Source organism: Gopherus evgoodei, chromosome 6 (assembly GCF_007399415.2).
Source record: "Gopherus evgoodei ecotype Sinaloan lineage chromosome 6, rGopEvg1_v1.p, whole genome shotgun sequence".
NCBI classification, from domain to species: Eukaryota; Metazoa; Chordata; order Testudines; family Testudinidae; genus Gopherus; species Gopherus evgoodei.
Window position 1 is genome coordinate 127,026,289 of NC_044327.1, and position 20,502 is coordinate 127,046,790.

Here is a 20,502-nt window from a genome sequence, read left to right on the forward strand (position 1 = left end):
AGGAGCTCAGACAAGCGTACCAGAAAGCCAAAGCAGCAAATGGCAGATCCGGATCTGAGCCAGAAACATGCCGCTTCTACGCGAAGCTGCATGCAATTTTAGGGGGCAGCGCCACGACAAGCCCCCCCTTGTCTGTGGATTCAGAGGTGGGGGTAGCAATCTCAGCCATTGCTGAGGATTCTGTGGAGGGTGAAGAGGAGGAGGAGGAAGAGGAGGACGAGATTGCAGAGAGCACACAGCACTCCATTCTCCCCAACAGCCAGGAGCTTTTTCTCACCCAGACAGAATTACCCTGCCAGTCCTCCCAAGCCACTAGCCCAGACAATGAAGTCATGGAAGCGACCTCTGGTGAGTGTACCTTTGTAAATATAAAACATAGTTTAAAAGCAAGCGTTTTTTAATGATTGATTTGCCATGAGGGCTTGCATGCATTAGCTGGCATTAAAGTTACTGGAAAAGTCTGTTAACATGTCTGGGGATGGAGCGGAAATCCTCCAGGGACATCTCTATGAAGCACTCCTGTAGGTACTCCAAAAGCCTTTTCAGAAGGTTTCTGGGCAGGGCAGCCTTATTCCATCCACCATGGTACGAAACTTTACCACGCCATGCCTGGAGCACGTAATCGGGTATCATTGCATGACAAAGCCTAGCTGCGTATGGTCCCGGGGATTGCTGGCATTCAAGAAGCATAATTTCTTTTTCTCTGTCTGTAATCCTCAGGAGAGTGATATCGTTCATGGTCACCTGGTAAAAATTAATGTATTTTATTAAGGGGACAGAGATGACCATTCCTACCGTGATGCTTTCCTGCAGCTTAAAAGAAATCCTTCCCTTGCAGTTAGCCATGCGGGGGGAAGGGAAAAAGCTGCCCATTCCTACGGGGAGGCGTCTCTAATGGTGCTGACCTTTTTAGCATTTGGGCAGCAGGAATTTTCGCTGCTAATTGCCAAGGGAGGGGGGGGGAAAGGGGGCGGGGGTAAGGTTTCAGTGACCTGCCATTACAGCAGACATGCAGAGTGGGGGGCAAAACAATTCACAATTTCCTCTAGTGCTTAACCTTTCTGATGGCATAAGAAAAAAAGCAAAAGATGTGCTTTTTAGCAGTTTGGCTGCACAGCATGAATTTTACCTGCTAATAGCCAGGGGTGGGGGCAAAGGTGGAGGTTGTACGGTTAAGTGCCATTAGATGTATGCCTTACCATGTCCGCCTGCAAGCTGATTTGTAATCCCTGGACCTGCGTCTGTGTTGATCTGTTACACCACAGCTGCAAGCACTAAATACTAAAAGAATCCAAAGGCAACCTTGTAGTGAAGTGACATGTGCTACGTACGGTGAATAGTGTAGTTCACTGTGAAAGAGCATAACCATTGTTCTGTGAAATGTATCTCTTATGATCCTTCTATCACTCTTTTCCCCCACTCATGCAGCTGCACATTTTTCAAGCCTCCCTACTCCAGTCCGAAGGATAGGTCAGATAAGGAGGATCAGGAAGAAGAGGACACGGGATGAGATGTTCACAGAAATCATGGCAGTAACCCGTAGTGAAAGAGCTCATCTGGGGGAGTGGAAAGACGTGATAGCAAAGTACAGGAAAGATGCCAGTGAACGTGAGGACAGGAGGGACCAACGTGAGGATAGGAGGGACCAACGTGAGGACAGGAGGGACGCTCGAGATGAGATGTGGCGGCAGGAAGATCAGAGGTGTAGGCAGGAAGATCAGCGGTGGCGGGATGCAGCGCTGGAGCTGCTGCGTGATCAAACTGACATCCTCCGAAGTCTGTTGTAAGAGCTGCGGGGTCACAGAGTGCCACTCCAGCCCATATTTAACCTCCCTCAGTACTCACCATGTCCCATATCTTCCACACCCAGATGTGTAAGAACGCGTGGGGGAAGGCTTTCTGCACCTGCCCACTCCAGCCCCGTGGACAGTCCAACCAAAAGGCTGTCATTATATTGAAATGTCCTTAATGGCCTTTTTCTTCCCTCCTATACTCCTCCCAAACCACTCCCGGGGTACCTTTTTATTTCTCTTACTCTTCTTATAATGACATGCTATTCAAAGAAAGTGGGAGGGTGGGTTGGTTACAGGGAATAACTTTATTTCCATAAGCAAGCTGTTAGGGAAGGGTGGAGGGTAGGTTTCTTGCAGCAGGAGTCAATACAGGGGGGGAGGTTCATGAAGGGGAAAGAAACACAGCATTCACACTGTACCCTGGCCCATGATGAAACTCGTTTTCAAGGCTTCCTTAATGGCCTTTTTCTTCCCTCCCATCCTCCTCCAAAACCACTACCGGTGTACCGTGTTATTTCTCTGTAATCTATTTTTAATTACATGATTTTTAAAGCAAGACGGAGGGTGGGTTGCTTACAGGGACTGACTTTTAATAAAGAATACAAGGTTTTTAAAAGATAGTAACTTTATTTCCATAAGCAAGCAGTTCTGGAAGGGTGGAGGGTAGGTTGCTTGCAGCAGGAGTCAATACAGGGGAGAGGTTCATGAAGAGGAAAGAAACACAGCATTCACACCGTACCCTGGCCCATGATGAAACTCGTTTTCAAGGCTTCTCTGATGCGCACCGCTTCCTGGTGTGATCTTCTAATCGCCCTGGTGTCTGGCTGCGCGTAATCAGCGGCCAGGTGATTTGCCTCAGCCTCCCACCCCACCATAAAGGTTTCCCCCTGACTCTCACAGATTGTGGAGCACACAGCAAGCAGCAATAACAAAGGGGACATTGGTTTGGCTGAGGTCTGAGCGGGTAAGTAAAGTTCTCCAGTGACCTTTGAGACGCCCAAATGCACATTCTACCACCATTCTGCACTTGCTCAGCCTGTTGTTGAACAGCTCTTGACCACTGTCCAGGCTGCCTGTGTATGGCTTCATGAGCCATGGCATCAAGGGGTAGGCTGGGTCCCCCAGGATAACTACAGGCATTTCAACACCCCCAACTGTAATTTTCTGGTCTGGGAAGTAAGTCCCTTGCTGCAGCCGTTTAAACAGAGTAGTGCTTCTGAAGACACGAGCGTCATGAACCCTTCCTGGCCATCCCATGTGGATGTTGGTGAAACGTCCCTTGTGATCCACCAGTGCTTGCAGCACCATTGAAAAGTACCCCTTGCGGTTTATGTAGTGGGTTCCCTGGTGCTCCGGTGCCAAGATAGGGATATGGGTTCCATCTATGCCCCCCCACACAGTTAGGGAATCCCATTGCAGCAAAGTCATCCACTATGACCTGCACGTTTCCCAGAGTCACAACCTTTCGTAGCAGCAGCTTAATGATTGCTTTGGCTACTTGCAACACAGCAGCCCCCACAGTAGATTTTCCCACTCCAAATTGATTCCCGACTGATCGGTTGCTGTCTGGCGTTGTAAGCTTCCAGAGGGCTAGTGCCACTCGCTTCTCCACTGTGAGGGCTGCTCTCATCCTGGTATTATGGCGTTTCAGGACAGGGGAAAGCAAGTCACAAAGTTCAAAGAAAGTGCTCTTACGCATGCGAAAGTTCCGCAGCCACTGCGAATCGTCCCACACCTGCAAAACTATGCGGTCCCACCAGTCTGTGCTTGTTTCCCGGGCCCAAAATCGGCGAGCAATGGGTAGAACCTCCCCCAATACCATCAGGAGCTCCAAAGCGAGGGGGCCCGCGGTTTCGGAGAAATCAGTCTCCAGGTCCTCCTCACCCTCGTCGCTGCGCTGCCGCAGCTGCAGCCTCCTCTCCTGCGTTTGCAGTTCATGGTTCAGCATAGACAGCACGAGAATGCGTGAACTGTTTACAACGTCCACGATCAAGGTACTGATCAGACCAGGGTCCATGCTTGCTGTAAAATAGTGTTTGCTCACTTCACCCAGTAAAAAACGTGCGAAATGGCTGTCTGTTGCTTTCAGGAAGGGAGGGGGTCAGGCTGTACCCAGAACCACCCACGACAGTGATTTTTGCCCCATCAGGCACTGGGGTAGTAACCCATCATTCCAAGGGTCAGGGAACACTGCAGGAACTATGGGATAGGTACCCACAGTGCAACGCTCCGGAAATCGATGGACGCCTGGGACCATGGACACACCCCACCGACGTAATGTGCCCTAGTGTGGACGCGTAAAATCGATTTTATAAACCCTGTTTTATAAAATCGATTTTACTAATTTCGATTTTAGTCTGCAGTGTGGACGTGGCCTTAAGGCAAACCAAACCAGCCAGAAAAAAAAATGACTTTGGATTCACCCTACTGGCCAACTACAAGTCACACAAGCAACTTCCTTAGACACTCCAGTCTGCCAGTATCACCACCAGTCCCACAAATCCTGGGGAAGAATGGTTATGAAAACCAATACCTCAATGAAAGAAAAAGTTTCTCTCGATCTGAAAGGACCAAGCCCCAGACCCAGCTCAATATACACATCAGATCTTACCCACAAATCACGTTGTTATCAATCCTTTAGAATCTAAAATCTAAAGGCTTATTCATAAAGGGAAAAAGATATAGATGGGAGCTAGAATTGGTTAAATGGAATCAACTCCATACAGTAATGGCAAATATCTTTATTCAGGCTTGGAGTAAAATGCAGGTTCAAATCAAGTCTCTGGAGTACATCCACAGCATGGATGGGCCATCATTCCTTTGTCCGAGCTTCAGCTTGTAGCAAAGTCCCTCCAGAGGTAAGAAGCAAGATTGAAGACAAGATGGAGATGAGGCATCAGCTTAATATAGGTTCTTCCTGGTGTAAGAACACTTCTTTGTTCTTACTGTGGAAAATTACAGCAAAATGGAGTTGGATTCACATGGGCAAGTCCCTGCACACCCTGCTGAGTGAGAAGGCATATCTGCCTTCTCTCAATGGGTCAGTTGTGTAGCTGATGGTCCAAAATGGACCATCAAGAAGGCGAGGGAGAGCTAACACCAACTAGTCTGGGATGTCATCCAGAAGCACAGCAAAAATTTGAAATACAGGCAGTATATATCCAATACTCATAACTTCAACTACTAAATGACACAGACATATAGACACCATAATTATAACCAGCAATCCATAACCTGGTCTTAGACATCTTATATGACCACCTTAACAAAACATTTGGTGTCACCAGAGGACCTTGGTTGCAACCATGTTCTATATGGTCCCAGTTTATACCAATAACATCACACAAGGAGAATCAGCGGGCCAGAAGAGGCAGGGCCTCTAAAGCCAGGAACCTGGCAAGAGAGAGAGAGACTGCTGCTGGGACAGGGCACTCACTCCATGGAAGGATTTGGAGCTGGCCCACCCAGAGCCAGGAGGAAAGCCAGGGCTTTCCGGAAGCTGTCCAGGCAAGGAGGAGAAACTGCTAGGTGTAGGGTCCCTGGACTGGATCCCGCAGAAGAGGGCCCGTCCGAGTTCCCCTACCAGCCACCGAGGGCATGGCCTAGACCAGGCACAGGGCACTAAGGGGCACGATGGTAGCAGGCTCACCGTGGTAGTGAGAGAGAATGGAAGCCCTGTACGCTGGAAGGAGGGAAACGCCGCGTGCCCTAGCCGGAGGGCTGAGTGCCAAAGAGGAGAGCGGCAGATTCTGAGAGGGAGCGAGAGAGGGGCTCTAGCGGAGTAACTGACAGGGTGTTCCCGCCGGTTGGGGCGTCAGCCTGAGTCGGCCTATTCCCCAGAGGAGCCACAAGGAGGAGCGGTGCGCGGACCCGTGCCGTCAGACTAAGCAAATGGAAAGAAGAGCAGGAAAAGCACCCCCAGGGAAAGAGGAGCCCCCGAGTTCCCCGTAGAGCAGCAAAGAAACCATGGCGAGGGCTCGTGTGGCATTGCTGGCCCCTAAGCGAGAATCCTAACTCTAGGCCAAAAAGCCCCTCTGGCCAAGGAGGGGCTCGGCACGCCCCCGAAGTTTGGGAGAAACAACAGGCCGCTGTAGGCATCAAGTTGAAAAGGACCGCGCCCCTCTTCAGCTTTCCAAGCTCATCTCCACGCTGGCTCTGTCACACCCCTGGAGCAGCAAACCAAATTTACACCCTAATGCCACTCTCACGCCACAGGATTGGGGAGAAAAACCCAGGCCAAAGTTGGGGAAGAAAAGAAAGGGACAGTGGCCAACAGACCCTTTGGCGAGGGCTGGTCTGGGAGCTGACCCTGGGGCCTCTCGCACCCGAAGCCACACTTGGACTCGCCAAAGTCCACAAACCGTTTCTTTGAAGCCGTAGCGATCATCATTGCCCAGCTTTTTCGCAACCACACCAATGGAAAGCAACCCAAGCCCCCCAAGAACTGGCAGAGTTAGCCCTCGAATGAAAAAAAGGACTCTTCCTGACTTCACCTTCACCTTTCCAAGGTCTCCTCCTCGCTCTCTGCCGCCGTCAGTGAGAACCGTTCCCCTGGACCAAGGAACCAAATGCAGACCCTAAGGCAGCCCTCCCTCTCCGGGATGCTGGAGAGGAAGAGGACGAAAAAGCCCTCCCTGCTCCGCTGCAAAGACAGGCTTGGCCAGGGCTTGGATGAAATTTGGAGCCGGGCTCTCTGGCGCCCAAGAGCAGACTCAGGTCCCAGTCCAGCTAATCCTTTCGTAAGTCTAAGGAAAGCAGCGTTTCCCCAGGAGTTTCCAAAAAGGAGCCTGGCAAGGCAAAAGTAAGTCAGGAAACACACCCTGAGAGATGGAGAGCAGGCTTGTCTGGGATTTGAAACCGGGATCTCTCACACCCAAAGCGAGAATCATACGCCTAGACCAACAAGCCACCTTGGTTGGGGTCCAGCCTCAGCAGGTTAGGCCCCAAACCAACCTTCCAGTAACTGTTCACCACTTCTAAACGGCACTCCTCCAGTGCCACGATAGCCCAGGCAAGGGTGTCTGTGCGTGTGGCGTCGGGGAGCGGTAGGTAGAATGCAGCAGCCGCGTCTTGGGCTCCCGGGGAGGGATCCCTTGAGGATCCCTCCAATGAGGAGAAGAGTGGGTAGAAAAAAAGAGTCAGAAAGTCGCAAGAGTCCTCCTTTGCGTATGAACTGGCTGCTCCATTCCCCACTTGGGGGGCTAGCCCTGCGAATTGGGCGGATAGGGTGCAGGCAGCGTCAGGTCTGCATGCGCTTTTGTGTCTGTCGCGGGCGGGCGGTTCTTGTCTTGGGGGGCGGGAGCGTGTGGGTCTGCCGAGTGGGCGTCTGGCCTGCGGGGAGCTGTGGAGCTCCTCCATCTGCGTAGGCCCCCACGTAAGCCTCTCCCCTTCCTTGGGGTGCCCAGTGGAAAAGCTCCCCAGCCTGTGCTCCATCTGGACTGTTAAGAACTCCCTGTGTGGCTTGGTCCGGGGAGTAGGAACCCCCGTTGGGCGTCATTTGCGGGGACATGGCGTCAGGAAAGCATTTGGGCCACCAGGTCAACCCATTGGCTCCAATGGGTGGAGGATGCCGCCGACTCGAGCCGGTTCTCCCGGCAGCGGCCGAGACCGCCGGCCAGCCTGCTCGCCGACCTGAGTGGCCCTTGCGCCACGTGCTCAAGATTCTCCTTCCACCAGAGGGGGAAGCGGCCACTCGGGCTCGGGCTCGCCCTCTGCAGCCCTTAGCCCCCAGGCTCTGTCGGCCACCGGGGCAACCCGGCACTTCGTTGAGACGCTAAGGCAGCTGTGGCTCGACAGGCTGTCCGAGAAAACAAAGAAGGAAGGGGGCATACCTGGCCAGCAACGAGACCTCACGCCAGGGCTTGTCCGGGAATTGAACCCGGGACCTCTTGCTCCCAAAGCAAGAATCATGCTCCTAGACCAACAAGCCACTGCCTGCTAATCATGGCCCCCTGGTGCCTGCGAATGAACGAAAGGACACACTCCCTCTACTGATGAGGTTTCACCCACCCCCAACAGGACTGGAAGGCGTTCAGGTGGCCAGCTAGGCCTATCAAGGCCACGGGCTGCACCTGGAGGAAGAGCCAGGGGGCAGAGATGGAGCGCAAGCGGACTCAGCTAGGCCGGAAGAGGCAGGGCCTCCAAAGCCAGGAAGCTGGCAAGAGAGAGAGGCTGCTGCTGGGACAGGGCACTCACTCCCTGGGAGGATTTGGAGCTGGTCCACCCAGAGCCAGGAGGGAAGCCAGGGCTTTTCGGAAGCAGTCCAGGCAAGGAGGAGAAACTGCTAGGCGTAGGGTCCCTGGACTGGATCCCGCAGAAGAGGGCCCGTCCGAGTTCCCCTACCAGCCACCGAGGGCATGGCCTAGACCAGGCACAGGGCACTGAGGGGCACGACGGTAGCGGGCTCACCGTGGTAGTGAGAGAGAATGGAAGCCCTGTACCCTGGAAGGGGGGAAACGCCGTGTGCCCTAGCCGGAGGGCTGAGTGCCAAAGAGGAGAGCGGCAGCTCCTGAGAGCGAGCGAGAGAGGGGCTCTAGCGGAGTAACTGACAGGGTGTTCCCGCCGGTTGGGGCGTCAGCCTGAGTTGGCCTATTCCCCAGAGGAGCCACAAGGAGGAGCGGTGCGCGGACCCGTGCCGTCAGACTAAGCAAATGGAAAGAAGAGCAGGAAAAGCACCCCCAGGGAAAGAGGAGCCCCCGAGTTCCCCGTAGAGCAGCAAAGAAACCATGGCGAGGGCTCGTGTGGCATTGCTGGCCCCTAAGTGAGAATCCTAACTCTAGGCCAAAAAGCCCCTCTGGCCAAGGAGGGGCTCGGCACGCCCCCGAAGTTTGGGAGAAACAACAGGCCGCTGTAGGCATCAAGTTGAAAAGGACCGCGCCCCTCTTCAGCTTTCCAAGCTCATCTCCACGCTGGCTCTGTCACACCCCTGGAGCAGCAAACCAAATTTACACCCTAATGCCACTCTCACGCCACAGGATTGGGGAGAAAAACCCAGGCCAAAGTTGGGGAAGAAAAGAAAGGGACAGTGGCCAACAGACCCTTTGGCGAGGGCTGGTCCGGGAGCTGACCCTGGGGCCTCTCGCACCCGAAGCCACACTTGGACTCGCCAAAGTCCACAAACCGTTTCTTTGAAGCCGTAGCGATCATCATTGCCCAGCTTTTTCGCAACCACACCAATGGAAAGCAACCCAAGCCCCCCAAGAACTGGCAGAGTTAGCCCTCGAATGAAAAAAAGGACTCTGCCTGACTTCACCTTCACCTTTCCAAGGTCTCCTCCTCGCTCTCTGCCGCCGTCAGTGAGAACCGTTCCCCTGGACCAAGGAACCAAATGCAGACCCTAAGGCAGCCCTCCCTCTCCGGGATGCTGGAGAGGAAGAGGACGAAAAAGCCCTCCCTGCTCCGCTGCAAAGACAGGCTTGGCCAGGGCTTGGATGAAATTTGGAGCCGGGCTCTCTGGCGCCCAAGAGCAGACTCAGGTCCCAGTCCCGCTAATCCTTTCGTAAGTCTAAGGAAAGCAGCGTTTCCCCAGGAGTTTCCAAAAAGGAGCCTGGCAAGGCGAAAGTAAGTCAGGAAACACACCCTGAGAGATGGAGAGCGGGCTTGTCTGGGATTTGAACCCGGGACCTCTCGCACCCGAAGCGAGAATCATACGCCTAGACCAACAAGCCACCTTGGTTGGGGTCCGGCCTCAGCAGGTTAGGCCCCAAACCAACCTTCCTGTAACTGTTCACCACTTCTAAACGGCACTCCTCCAGTGCCACGATAGCCCAGGCAAGGGTGTCTGTGCGTGTGGCGTCGGGGAGCGGTAGGTAGAATGCAGCACCCGCGTCTTGGGCTCCCGGGGAGGGATCCCTTGAGGCCACGCCAATGAGGAGAAGAGTGGGTAGAAGAAAAGAGTCAGAAAGTCGCAAGAGTCCTCCTTTGCGTATGAACTGGCTGCTCCATTCTCCACTTGGGGGGCTAGCCCTGCGAATTGGGCAGATAGGGTGCAGGCAGCGTCAGGTCTGCATGCGCTTTTGTGTCTGTCGCGGGCGGGCGGTTCTTGTCTTGGGGGGCGGGAGCGTGTGGGTCTGCCGAGTGGGCGTCTGGCCTGCGGGGAGCTGTGGAGCTCCTCCATCTGCGTAGGCCCCCACGTAAGCCTCTCCCCTTCCTTGGGGTGCCCAGTGGAAAAGCTCCCCAGCCTGTGCTCCATCTGGACTGTTAAGAACTCCCTGCGTGGCTTGGTCCGGGGAGTAGGAACCCCCGTTGGGCGTCATTTGCGGGGACATGGCGTCAGGAAAGCATTTGGGCCACCAGGTCAACCCATTGGCTCCAATGGGTGGAGGATGCCGCCGACTCGAGCCGGTTCTCCCGGCAGCGGCCGAGACCGCCGGCCAGCCTGCTCGCCGACCTGAGTGGCCCTTGCGCCACGTGCTCAAGATTCTCCTTCCACCAGAGGGGGAAGCGGCCACTCGGGCTCGGGCTCGCCCTCTGCAGCCCTTAGCCCCCAGGCTCTGTCGGCCACCGGGGCAACCCGGCACTTCGTTGAGACGCTAAGGCAGCTGTGGCTCGACAGGCTGTCTGAGAAAACAAAGAAGGAAGGGGGCATACCTGGCCAGCAACGAGACCTCACGCCAGGGCTTGTCCGGGAATTGAACCCGGGACCTCTTGCTCCCAAAGCAAGAATCATGCTCTTAGACCAACAAGCCACTGCCTGCTGCTTATGGCCCCCTGGTGCCTGCGAATGAACGAAAGGACACACTCCCTCTACTGATGAGGTTTCACCCACCCCCAACAGGACTGGAAGGCGTTCAGGTGGCCAGCTAGGCCTATCAAGGCCACGGGCTGCACCTGGAGGAAGAGCCAGGGGGCAGAGATGGAGCGCAAGCGGACTCAGCTGGGCCGGAAGAGGCAGGGCCTCCAAAGCCAGGAAGCTGGCAAGAGAGAGAGGCTGCTGCTGGGACAGGGCACTCACTCCCTGGGAGGATTTGGAGCTGGTCCACCCAGAGCCAGGAGGGAAGCCAGGGCTTTTCGGAAGCAGTCCAGGCAAGGAGGAGAAACTGCTAGGCGTAGGGTCCCTGGACTGGATCCCGCAGAAGAGGGCCCGTCCGAGTTCCCCTACCAGCCACCGAGGGCATGGCCTAGACCAGGCACAGGGCACTGAGGGGCACGACGGTAGCGGGCTCACCGTGGTAGTGAGAGAGAATGGAAGCCCTATACGCTGGAAGGGGGGAAACGCCGCGTGCCCTAGCCGGAGGGCTGAGTGCCAAAGAGGAGAGCGGCAGCTCCTGAGAGCGAGCGAGAGAGGGGCTCTAGCGGAGTAACTGACAGGGTGTTCCCGCCGGTTGGGGCGTCAGCCTGAGTCGGCCTATTCCCCAGAGGAGCCACAAGGAGGAGCGGTGCGCGGACCCGTGCCGTCAGACTAAGCAAATGGAAAGAAGAGCAGGAAAAGCACCCCCAGGGAAAGAGGAGCCCCCGAGTTCCCCGTAGAGCAGCAAAGAAACCATGGCGAGGGCTCGTGTGGCATTGCTGGCCCCTAAGCGAGAATAGGCCAAAAAGCCCCTCTGGCCAAGGAGGGGCTCGGCACGCCCCCGAAGTTTGGGAGAAACAACAGGCCGCTGTAGGCATCAAGTTGAAAAGGACCGCGCCCCTCTTCAGCTTTCCAAGCTCATCTCCACGCTGGCTCTGTCACACCCCTGGAGCAGCAAACCAAATTTACACCCTAATGCCACTCTCACGCCACAGGATTGGGGAGAAAAACCCAGGCCAAAGTTGGGGAAGAAAAGAAAGGGACAGTGGCCAACAGACCCTTTGGCGAGGGCTGGTCCGGGAGCTGACCCTGGGGCCTCTCGCACCCGAAGCCACACTTGGACTCGCCAAAGTCCACAAACCGTTTCTTTGAAGCCGTAGCGATCATCATTGCCCAGCTTTTTCGCAACCACACCAATGGAAAGCAACCCAAGCCCCCCAAGAACTGGCAGAGTTAGCCCTCGAATGAAAAAAAGGACTCTGCCTGACTTCACCTTCACCTTTCCAAGGTCTCCTCCTCGCTCTCTGCCGCCGTCAGTGAGAACCGTTCCCCTGGACCAAGGAACCAAATGCAGACCCTAAGGCAGCCCTCCCTCTCCGGGATGCTGGAGAGGAAGAGGACGAAAAAGCCCTCCCTGCTCCGCTGCAAAGACAGGCTTGGCCAGGGCTTGGATGAAATTTGGAGCCGGGCTCTCTGGCGCCCAAGAGCAGACTCAGGTCCCAGTCCAGCTAATCCTTTCGTAAGTCTAAGGAAAGCAGCGTTTCCCCAGGAGTTCCCAAAAAGGAGCCTGGCAAGGCAAAAGTAAGTCAGGAAACACACCCTGAGAGATGGAGAGCGGGCTTGTCCGGGATTTGAACCCGGGACCTCTCGCACCCGAAGCGAGAATCATACGCCTAGACCAACAAGCCACCTTGGTTGGGGTCCGGCCTCAGCAGGTTAGGCCCCAAACCAACCTTCCTGTAACTGTTCACCACTTCTAAACGGCACTCCTCCAGTGCCACGATAGCCCAGGCAAGGGTGTCTGTGCGTGTGGCGTCGGGGAGCGGTAGGTAGAATGCAGCACCCGCGTCTTGGGCTCCCGGGGAGGGATCCCTTGAGGCCACGCCAATGAGGAGAAGAGTGGGTAGAAGAAAAGAGTCAGAAAGTCGCAAGAGTCCTCCTTTGCGTATGAACTGGCTGCTCCATTCTCCACTTGGGGGGCTAGCCCTGCGAATTGGGCAGATAGGGTGCAGGCAGCGTCAGGTCTGCATGCGCTTTTGTGTCTGTCGCGGGCGGGCGGTTCTTGTCTTGGGGGGCGGGAGCGTGTGGGTCTGCCGAGTGGGCGTCTGGCCTGCGGGGAGCTGTGGAGCTCCTCCATCTGCGTAGGCCCCCACGTAAGCCTCTCCCCTTCCTTGGGGTGCCCAGTGGAAAAGCTCCCCAGCCTGTGCTCCATCTGGACTGATAAGAACTCCCTGCGTGGCTTGGTCCGGGGAGTAGGAACCCCCGTTGGGCGTCATTTGCGGGGACATGGCGTCAGGAAAGCATTTGGGCCACCAGGTCAACCCATTGGCTCCAATGGGTGGAGGATGCCGCCGACTCGAGCCGGTTCTCCCGGCAGCGGCCGAGACCGCCGGCCAGCCTGCTCGCCGACCTGAGTGGCCCTTGCGCCACGTGCTCAAGATTCTCCTTCCACCAGAGGGGGAAGCGGCCACTCGGGCTCGGGCTCGCCCTCTGCAGCCCTTAGCCCCCAGGCTCTGTCGGCCACCGGGGCAACCCGGCACTTCGTTGAGACGCTAAGGCAGCTGTGGCTCGACAGGCTGTCCGAGAAAACAAAGAAGGAAGGGGGCATACCTGGCCAGCAACGAGACCTCACGCCAGGGCTTGTCCGGGAATTGAACCCGGGACCTCTTGCTCCCAAAGCAAGAATCATGCTCTTAGACCAACAAGCCACTGCCTGCTGCTTATGGCCCCCTGGTGCCTGCGAATGAACGAAAGGACACACTCCCTCTACTGATGAGGTTTCACCCACCCCCAACAGGACTGGAAGGCGTTCAGGTGGCCAGCTAGGCCTATCAAGGCCACGGGCTGCACCTGGAGGAAGAGCCAGGGGGCAGAGATGGAGCGCAAGCGGACTCAGCTGGGCCGGAAGAGGCAGGGCCTCCAAAGCCAGGAAGCTGGCAAGAGAGAGAGGCTGCTGCTGGGACAGGGCACTCACTCCCTGGGAGGATTTGGAGCTGGTCCACCCAGAGCCAGGAGGGAAGCCAGGGCTTTTCGGAAGCAGTCCAGGCAAGGAGGAGAAACTGCTAGGCGTAGGGTCCCTGGACTGGATCCCGCAGAAGAGGGCCCGTCCGAGTTCCCCTACCAGCCACCGAGGGCATGGCCTAGACCAGGCACAGGGCACTGAGGGGCACGACGGTAGCGGGCTCACCGTGGTAGTGAGAGAGAATGGAAGCCCTGTACGCTGGAAGGGGGGAAACGCCGCGTGCCCTAGCCGGAGGGCTGAGTGCCAAAGAGGAGAGCGGCAGCTCCTGAGAGCGAGCGAGAGAGGGGCTCTAGCGGAGTAACTGACAGGGTGTTCCCTGCCGGTTGGGGCGTCAGCCTGAGTCGGCCTATTCCCCAGAGGAGCCACAAGGAGGAGCGGTGCGCGGACCCGTGCCGTCAGACTAAGCAAATGGAAAGAAGAGCAGGAAAAGCACCCCCAGGGAAAGAGGAGCCCCCGAGTTCCCCGTAGAGCAGCAAAGAAACCATGGCGAGGGCTCGTGTGGCATTGCTGGCCCCTAAGCGAGAATAGGCCAAAAAGCCCCTCTGGCCAAGGAGGGGCTCGGCACGCCCCCGAAGTTTGGGAGAAACAACAGGCCGCTGTAGGCATCAAGTTGAAAAGGACCGCGCCCCTCTTCAGCTTTCCAAGCTCATCTCCACGCTGGCTCTGTCACACCCCTGGAGCAGCAAACCAAATTTACACCCTAATGCCACTCTCACGCCACAGGATTGGGGAGAAAAACCCAGGCCAAAGTTGGGGAAGAAAAGAAAGGGACAGTGGCCAACAGACCCTTTGGCGAGGGCTGGTCCGGGAGCTGACCCTGGGGCCTCTCGCACCCGAAGCCACACTTGGACTCGCCAAAGTCCACAAACCGTTTCTTTGAAGCCGTAGCGATCATCATTGCCCAGCTTTTTCGCAACCACACCAATGGAAAGCAACCCAAGCCCCCCAAGAACTGGCAGAGTTAGCCCTCGAATGAAAAAAAGGACTCTGCCTGACTTCACCTTCACCTTTCCAAGGTCTCCTCCTCGCTCTCTGCCGCCGTCAGTGAGAACCGTTCCCCTGGACCAAGGAACCAAATGCAGACCCTAAGGCAGCCCTCCCTCTCCGGGATGCTGGAGAGGAAGAGGACGAAAAAGCCCTCCCTGCTCCGCTGCAAAGACAGGCTTGGCCAGGGCTTGGATGAAATTTGGAGCCGGGCTCTCTGGCGCCCAAGAGCAGACTCAGGTCCCAGTCCAGCTAATCCTTTCGTAAGTCTAAGGAAAGCAGCGTTTCCCCAGGAGTTTCCAAAAAGGAGCCTGGCAAGGAGAAAGTAAGTCAGGAAACACACCCTGAGAGATGGAGAGCGGGCTTGTCCGGGATTTGAACCCGGGACCTCTCGCACCCGAAGCGAGAATCATACGCCTAGACCAACAAGCCACCTTGGTTGGGGTCCGGCCTCAGCAGGTTAGGCCCCAAACCAACCTTCCGGTAACTGTTCACCACTTCTAAACGGCACTCCTCCAGTGCCACGATAGCCCAGGCAAGGGTGTCTGTGCGTGTGGCGTCGGGGAGCGGTAGGTAGAATGCAGCACCCGCGTCTTGGGCTCCCGGGGAGGGATCCCTTGAGGCCACGCCAATGAGGAGAAGAGTGGGTAGAAGAAAAGAGTCAGAAAGTCGCAAGAGTCCTCCTTTGCGTATGAACTGGCTGCTCCATTCTCCACTTGGGGGGCTAGCCCTGCGAATTGGGCAGATAGGGTGCAGGCAGCGTCAGGTCTGCATGCGCTTTTGTGTCTGTCGCAGGCGGGCGGTTCTTGTCTTGGGGGGCGGGAGCGTGTGGGTCTGCCGAGTGGGCGTCTGGCCTGCGGGGAGCTGTGGAGCTCCTCCATCTGCGTAGGCCCCCACGTAAGCCTCTCCCCTTCCTTGGGGTGCCCAGTGGAAAAGCTCCCCAGCCTGTGCTCCATCTGGACTGTTAAGAACTCCCTGCGTGGCTTGGTCCGGGGAGTAGGAACCCCCGTTGGGCGTCATTTGCGGGGACAGGGCGTCAGGAAAGCATTTGGGCCACCAGGTCCACCCATTGGCTCCAATGGGTGGAGGATGCCGCCGACTCGAGCCGGTTCTCCCGGCAGCGGCCGAGACCGCCGGCCAGCCTGCTCGCCGACCTGAGTGGCCCTTGCGCCACGTGCTCAAGATTCTCCTTCCACCAGAGGGGGAAGCGGCCACTCGGGCTCGGGCTCGCCCTCTGCAGCCCTTAGCCCCCAGGCTCTGTCGGCCACCGGGGCAACCCAGCACTTCGTTGAGACGCTAAGGCAGCTGTGGCTCGACAGGCTGTCCGAGAAAACAAAGAAGGAAGGGGGCATACCTGGCCAGCAACGAGACCTCACGCCAGGGCTTGTCCGGGAATTGAACCCGGGACCTCTTGCTCCCAAAGCAAGAATCATGCTCCTAGACCAACAAGCCACTGCCTGCTACTTATGGCCCCCTGGTGCCTGCGAATGAACGAAAGGACACACTCCCTCTACTGATGAGGTTTCACCCACCCCCAACAGGACTGGAAGGCGTTCAGGTGGCCAGCTAGGCCTATCAAGGCCACGGGCTGCACCTGGAGGAAGAGCCAGGGGGCAGAGATGGAGCGCAAGCGGACTCAGCTGGGCCGGAAGAGGCAGGGCCTCCAAAGCCAGGAAGCTGGCAAGAGAGAGAGGCTGCTGCTGGGACAGGGCACTCACTCCCTGGGAGGATTTGGAGCTGGTCCACCCAGAGCCAGGAGGGAAGCCAGGGCTTTTCGGAAGCAGTCCAGGCAAGGAGGAGAAACTGCTAGGCGTAGGGTCCCTGGACTGGATCCCGCAGAAGAGGGCCCGTCCGAGTTCCCCTACCAGCCACCGAGGGCATGGCCTAGACCAGGCACAGGGCACTGAGGGGCACGACGGTAGCGGGCTCACCGTGGTAGTGAGAGAGAATGGAAGCCCTGTACGCTGGAAGGGGGGAAACGCCGCGTGCCCTAGCCGGAGGGCTGAGTGCCAAAGAGGAGAGCGGCAGCTCCTGAGAGCGAGCGAGAGAGGGGCTCTAGCGGAGTAACTGACAGGGTGTTCCCGCCGGTTGGGGCGTCAGCCTGAGTCGGCCTATTCCCCAGAGGAGCCACAAGGAGGAGCGGTGAGCGGACCCGTGCCGTCAGACTAAGCAAATGGAAAGAAGAGCAGGAAAAGCACCCCCAGGGAAAGAGGAGCCCCCGAGTTCCCCGTAGAGCAGCAAAGAAACCATGGCGAGGGCTCGTGTGGCATTGCTGGCCCCTAAGCGAGAATCCTAACTCTAGGCCAAAAAGCCCCTCTGGCCAAGGAGGGGCTCGGCACGCCCCCGAAGTTTGGGAGAAACAACAGGCCGCTGTAGGCATCAAGTTGAAAAGGACTGCGCCCCTCTTCAGCTTTCCAAGCTCATCTCCACGCTGGCTCTGTCACACCCCTGGAGCAGCAAACCAAATTTACACCCTAATACCACTCTCACGCCACAGGATTGGGGAGAAAAACCCAGGCCAAAGTTGGGGAAGAAAAGAAAGGGACAGTGGCCAACAGACCCTTTGGCGAGGGCTGGTCCGGGAGCTGACCCTGGGGCCTCTCGCACCCGAAGCCACACTTGGACTCGCCAAAGTCCACAAACCGTTTCTTTGAAGCCGTAGCGATCATCATTGCCCAGCTTTTTCGCAACCACACCAATGGAAAGCAACCCAAGCCCCCCAAGAACTGGCAGAGTTAGCCCTCGAATGAAAAAAAGGACTCTGCCTGACTTCACCTTCACCTTTCCAAGGTCTCCTCCTCGCTCTCTGCCGCCGTCAGTGAGAACCGTTCCCCTGGACCAAGGAACCAAATGCAGACCCTAAGGCAGCCCTCCCTCTCCGGGATGCTGGAGAGGAAGAGGACGAAAAAGCCCTCCCTGCTCCGCTGCAAAGACAGGCTTGGCCAGGGCTTGGATGAAATTTGGAGCCGGGCTCTCTGGCGCCCAAGAGCAGACTCAGGTCCCAGTCCAGCTAATCCTTTCGTAAGTCTAAGGAAAGCAGCGTTTCCCCAGGAGTTTCCAAAAAGGAGCCTGGCAAGACAAAAGTAAGTCATGAAACAATCACTGAGAGATGGAGGGCGGGCTTGTCCGGAATTTGAACCCGGGACCTCTCGCACCCGAAGCGAGAATCATACGCCTAGACCAACAAGCCACCTTGGTTGGGGTCTGGCCTCAGCAGGTTAGGCCCCAAACCAACCTTCCTGTAACTGTTCACCACTTCTAAACGGCACTCCTCCAGTGCCACGATAGCCCAGGCAAGGGTGTCTGTGCGTGTGGCGTCGGGGAGCGGTAGGTAGAATGCAGCACCCGCGTCTTGGGCTCCCGGGGAGGGATCCCTTGAGGATCCCTCCAATGAGGAGAAGAGTGGGTAGAAAAAAAGAGTCAGAAAGTCGCAAGAGTCCTCCTTTGCGTATGAACTGGCTGCTCCATTCTCCACTTGGGGGGCTAGCCCTGCGAATTGGGCGGATAGGGTGCAGGCAGCGTCAGGTCTGCATGCGCTTTTGTGTCTGTCGCGGGCGGGCGGTTCTTGTCTTGGGGGGCGGGAGCGTGTGGGTCTGCCGAGTGGGCGTCTGGCCTGCGGGGAGCTGTGGAGCTCCTCCATCTGCGTAGGCCCCCACGTAAGCCTCTCCCCTTCCTTAGGGTGCCCAGTGGAAAAGCTCCCCAGCCTGTGCTCCATCTGGACTGTTAAGAACTCCCTGCGTGGCTTGGTCCGGGGAGTAGGAACCCCCGTTGGGCGTCATTTGCGGGGACATGGCATCAGGAAAGCATTTGGGCCACCAGGTCAACCCATTGGCTCCAATGGGTGGAGGATGCCGCCGACTCGAGCCGGTTCTCCCGGCAGCGGCCGAGACCGCCGGCCAGCCTGCTCGCCGACCTGAGTGGCCCTTGCGCCACGTGCTCAAGATTCTCCTTCCACCAGAGGGGGAAGCGGCCACTCGGGCTCGGGCTCGCCCTCTGCAGCCCTTAGCCCCCAGGCTCTGTCGGCCACCGGGGCAACCCGGCACTTCGTTGAGACGCTAAGGCAGCTGTGGCTCGACAGGCTGTCCGAGAAAACAAAGAAGGAAGGGGGCATACCTGGCCAGCAACGAGACCTCACGCCAGGGCTTGTCCGGGAATTGAACCCGGGACCTCTTGCTCCCAAAGCAAGAATCATGCTCCTAGACCAACAAGCCACTGCCTGCTAATCATGGCCCCCTGGTGCCTGCGAATGAACGAAAGGACACACTCCCTCTACTGATGAGGTTTCACCCACCCCCAACAGGACTGGAAGGCGTTCAGGTGGCCAGCTAGGCCTATCAAGGCCACGGGCTGCACCTGGAGGAAGAGCCAGGGGGCAGAGATGGAGCGCAAGCGGACTCAGCTGGGCCGGAAGAGGCAGGGCCTCCAAAGCCAGGAAGCTGGCAAGAGAGAGAGGCTGCTGCTGGGACAGGGCACTCACTCCCTGGGAGGATTTGGAGCTGGTCCACCCAGAGCCAGGAGGGAAGCCAGGGCTTTTCGGAAGCAGGTCCAGGCAAGGAGGAGAAACTGCTAGGCGTAGGGTCCCTGGACTGGATCCCGCAGAAGAGGGCCCGTCCGAGTTCCCCTACCAGCCACCGAGGGCATGGCCTAGACCAGGCACAGGGCACTGAGGGGCACGACGGTAGCGGGCTCACCGTGGTAGTGAGAGAGAATGGAAGCCCTGTACGCTGGAAGGGGGGAAACGCCGCGTGCCCTAGCCGGAGGGCTGAGTGCCAAAGAGGAGAGCGGCAGCTCCTGAGAGCGAGCGAGAGAGGGGCTCTAGCGGAGTAACTGACAGGGTGTTCCCGCCGGTTGGGGCGTCAGCCTGAGTCGGCCTATTCCCCAGAGGAGCCACAAGGAGGAGCGGTGCGCGGACCCGTGCCGTCAGACTAAGCAAATGGAAAGAAGAGCAGGAAAAGCACCCCCAGGGAAAGAGGAGCCCCCGAGTTCCCCGTAGAGCAGCAAAGAAACCATGGCGAGGGCTCGTGTGGCATTGCTGGCCCCTAAGCGAGAATAGGCCAAAAAGCCCCTCTGGCCAAGGAGGGGCTCGGCACGCCCCCGAAGTTTGGGAGAAACAACAGGCCGCTGTAGGCATCAAGTTGAAAAGGACCGCGCCCCTCTTCAGCTTTCCAAGCTCATCTCCACGCTGGCTCTGTCACACCCCTGGAGCAGCAAACCAAATTTACACCCTAATGCCACTCTCACGCCACAGGATTGGGGAGAAAAACCCAGGCCAAAGTTGGGGAAGAAAAGAAAGGGACAGTGGCCAACAGACCCTTTGGCGAGGGCTGGTCCGGGAGCTGACCCTGGGGCCTCTCGCACCCGAAGCCACACTTGGACTCGCCAAAGTCCACAAACCGTTTCTTTGAAGCCGTAGCGATCATCATTGCCCAGCTTTTTCGCAACCACACCAATGGAAAGCAACCCAAGCCCCCCAAGAACTGGCAGAGTTAGCCCTCGAATGAAAAAAAGGACTCTGCCTGACTTCACCTTCACCTTTCCAAGGTCTCCTCCTCGCTCTCTGCCGCCGTCAGTGAGAACCGTTCCCCTGGACCAAGGAACCAAATGCAGACCCTAAGGCAGCCCTCCCTCTCCGGGATGCTGGAGAGGAAGAGGACGAAAAAGCCCTCCCTGCTCCGCTGCAAAGACAGGCTTGGCCAGGGCTTGGATGAAATTTGGAGCCGGGCTCTCTGGCGCCCAAGAGCAGACTCAGGTCCCAGTCCCGCTAATCCTTTCGTAAGTCTAAGGAAAGCAGCGTTTCCCCAGGAGTTTCCAAAAAGGAGCCTGGCAAGGCGAAAGTAAGTCAGGAAACACACCCTGAGAGATGGAGAGCGGGCTTGTCCGGAATTTGAACCCAGGACTTCTCGCACCCGAAGCGAGAATCATACACCTAGACCAACAAGCCACCTTGGTTTGGATCCGGCCTCAGCAGGTTAGGC

General features: G+C 57.3%; 9 non-coding genes across 9 annotated transcripts; all 9 read right to left on the reverse strand.

Annotated features, from left to right (window-relative positions):
- Nucleotides 1-7,650: 7,650 nt before the first annotated feature.
- On the reverse strand, nucleotides 7,651-7,722 carry TRNAP-UGG. The gene has a single exon. It is a non-coding gene; the product is annotated as a tRNA-Pro (tRNA).
- A 1,666-nt stretch (nucleotides 7,723-9,388) lies between these two features.
- TRNAP-CGG lies at nucleotides 9,389-9,460 on the reverse strand. Its single transcript has one exon. It is a non-coding gene; the product is annotated as a tRNA-Pro (tRNA).
- Nucleotides 9,461-10,408: 948 nt separating this feature from the next.
- TRNAP-UGG lies at nucleotides 10,409-10,480 on the reverse strand. The gene has a single exon. It is a non-coding gene; the product is annotated as a tRNA-Pro (tRNA).
- A 1,657-nt stretch (nucleotides 10,481-12,137) lies between these two features.
- Nucleotides 12,138-12,209, reverse strand: TRNAP-CGG. The gene has a single exon. It is a non-coding gene; the product is annotated as a tRNA-Pro (tRNA).
- A 948-nt stretch (nucleotides 12,210-13,157) lies between these two features.
- On the reverse strand, nucleotides 13,158-13,229 carry TRNAP-UGG. The gene has a single exon. It is a non-coding gene; the product is annotated as a tRNA-Pro (tRNA).
- A 1,658-nt stretch (nucleotides 13,230-14,887) lies between these two features.
- On the reverse strand, nucleotides 14,888-14,959 carry TRNAP-CGG. The gene has a single exon. It is a non-coding gene; the product is annotated as a tRNA-Pro (tRNA).
- Nucleotides 14,960-15,907: 948 nt separating this feature from the next.
- TRNAP-UGG lies at nucleotides 15,908-15,979 on the reverse strand. Its single transcript has one exon. It is a non-coding gene; the product is annotated as a tRNA-Pro (tRNA).
- Nucleotides 15,980-17,645: 1,666 nt separating this feature from the next.
- Nucleotides 17,646-17,717, reverse strand: TRNAP-CGG. Its single transcript has one exon. It is a non-coding gene; the product is annotated as a tRNA-Pro (tRNA).
- Nucleotides 17,718-18,666: 949 nt separating this feature from the next.
- Nucleotides 18,667-18,738, reverse strand: TRNAP-UGG. The gene has a single exon. It is a non-coding gene; the product is annotated as a tRNA-Pro (tRNA).
- Nucleotides 18,739-20,502: the final 1,764 nt, after the last annotated feature.